Genomic DNA, 2,865 nt, shown 5'->3' with positions numbered 1-2,865 from the left:
GTATCACATGTTCGTGTGTTCGGAGTCAGTTTTAGGCCACATGAGGAATGCACGGGTGATTCACTTCGTCAAAGTATATTGGGGAAGGAAATTGGTGTTTACAAATTTGCTTCAAGGTCACTAATACTGATCAGATTTTACAACTCGATGTTTTATTAATTGTTATTAACTTCCACCAGCTGCCAGAGCATGGCCTGGTCTGGATTAGTAATCCAGTAACATTTCCACAACAACACCATCTCCGCATTGGGACCTATCAGAAACCACAATGAAAGCAGGTTATTTCTGTGCTACTTTACAGATCTGTCGGAAACCCTTTGGTTTGACTATCGTGATGGGACCGAGGGGGTAGTAATTGTACAGATTGTAATTATTCCCCTCTCAGGGGACCGGGCATAGCTGAGTAATTTTCCACATTGCTCGAGAGATGTCAGAGTTGGATCTGGAATGAAACAGCTTCCCCAGGGACACGGCTTGTTGTGCAGCACAAGTCTTCAGTCCCATTGCAGGAATGGTGTCAGGGCCCATTACCTTTTTCGTTTCTATTGTGTTCAGCTGGTTCTTCATGTCACGTGCAGCGAATCGAATCGGTTAAAGACTGGCATCTCTGATTCTGTGGGTATCATGGCGAGGATGAGGTGGATCATCGACACCACGCTTCTGGCTGAAGATGGTGTACATACTTCACCCTTGTCTTTTACACAGATGTACACGGCTGTTCCGTTATTTTGGATGGGGATATTTCCGGAGTCCTCTCCACCAGTAAGTTGTTTAACGTTCCATCGACCTTTATCCCTGGATGTGGCAGTACTGCAGAGCTTAGATCTGATCTGTTTGAATTGGGATCAATTCTCCCTCTCCATCAGATGTTCGTTCCGCTGTTTGGAGTGTAACCAATGCGGTGCGATAGCTTTAACGAGTTATTATCAAGTTTCGGAACGCATGATTCTGACTCTGTTATGTTCACTTAACTATGGATTGGATTGATGGTAATAGTAGACTGAGGGATTATCCTGGGGAAAAAGATACAGACTATGAATGAAAAAAATCTGCTTCTGCTGCTGCTGTGGTTTTTCAGCATCATATGTTAATCCAGGTTTATCTTTAATATCTGCGATTTAATTCTTCCAGTGACTCTTCGACAAAGCTCCCAGTCTGTCCAGCATTTTTTGCATTTTTATGTCCAGTATCCATAATAATTATTTGTTGACTTGAACATTTGTGCTGTTCCTATTCATTTTTGGAGAAATCCCGCAGGTCTGGCAGCATCTGCAGAGACAGAGAATCAGAGTTAGCGTTTCAAGTCCAGGGTGATGCTTCTTCGGAACTCAAAATGATTGGAAAATGGGCTTTGATCATTTGCCAGAGGTGGGGGATGGATGACAGGGAAGAGAGGGTGTGGCAACAGATAAACGGACTTTTAGCAGTGGTGAACGAGAAGATGATGTAAAACGGGTTTAAATTAAGATATGAATGGGGGGAAAGGGGTTACTTGTCTTGAGTGCAAGACAAAGAAGACACAACCAGACAAGGTCATAGGGAGGTCAGGAGGGAGAATGTTAACTATGTGGTATTATGTAGATCTGGCCAAAAGTAAGTTTTCACTGTCGAGATCATCACTCCCTTTAGAAAAAGGAATTCGGGTGTTTGACTACTTACTGATGCTAGTAAAAGTTTCATGCTGCCTTAGTATTGTCACATAGAGAAAAGCAAATGACAATATGAAGTTTGGACTGTGTGTTGTTTGCCAGTCATTTTTAGTATTTTGTTTCAAATTTGCGATGTTTATTTTTAAATACCTGATCTTGAAGTTCGTATTAGATGGAGTGGAGGAGGTTGCTGGGTGACATTATAGAAATTGGAAAATCATGGGAGGCAAGGATAGGGTGAATAGCCAAGGTATTTTCCACAGGATGGGGGAGTTTTACCATAGAAGGCATAGGCTTAAACTGAAAGGGGAAGATTTAAAAGGGATGAAGGAGCAATGCTTTTACACAGAGGGTGGTGTGGGTATGGAATGAGCTGCCAAAGGAAGATTGGCAGATGCGTGTACAGCCATAACATTTAAAAGACATTTGGGCAAACATATGAATGGGAAACATTTAGAGGCATGTGGGCCAAATGCAAGCAGATGGGACTAATTTAGTTTGGAAAACCTGGCCAGCATGGACATTTAGAAAAGCTTCACGCAGAGTCAGTGTGGTTTTGTGAAAGGGAAATGTATATTTTGCCCTTTAAAATCATGCAAAGTATTTCTGGAGATCCCTGAGAACGTAACAAGCGGAGTTGATACAGGGGAACTGGCGGACACGAGGCTTTCCAGAGATTGTCCACAAGGTATTACAAAATAAAGGTTCTAACACAAGACAGAAGCTCATAGTCTGACGGATAATGTATTAGCATGGAATGACGATTGGTTATCACATAGAAATGGGAGAGTCAGGATTACTGGATGGTTATGATAAAAGTGTATCTGCTGGAGTACCACAGATATAAGTCCGTGGCATCAGTTATTAACAATCTATACTAATCGCCTGAAGTAGAGAGCTGAGTGCAATATACATCCGAGTTTGTGGATGACACTGAGAATCAAAAGGCAGACTGTTATTCAATGGACAGGCCGTCCAGAAAAGGAGCATTACGAAGGGATTGGAGTGTTTCTGTGTATGAAACATAACGTCAGCATGCTGATACAGCAAGTAACTAGGCTGGTACTTTAGGCGGGTTCCTGGGATGAAAGGGTTGTGTTATCGAGAACCTCCATAATGGGGAGGCTATTACTCATTGCGGTTGAAATGAATGAAGAGTGATACTGCTGAAAAATACAAGATACCGAGGGGGCTTGTCAAGTTAAACGTTGAGAAC

The sequence above is a fragment of the Chiloscyllium plagiosum genome, chromosome 47 (assembly GCF_004010195.1).
Source record: "Chiloscyllium plagiosum isolate BGI_BamShark_2017 chromosome 47, ASM401019v2, whole genome shotgun sequence".
Classification (NCBI taxonomy): domain Eukaryota; kingdom Metazoa; phylum Chordata; class Chondrichthyes; order Orectolobiformes; family Hemiscylliidae; genus Chiloscyllium; species Chiloscyllium plagiosum.
Note: the sequence above shows the minus strand (reverse complement) of the source record.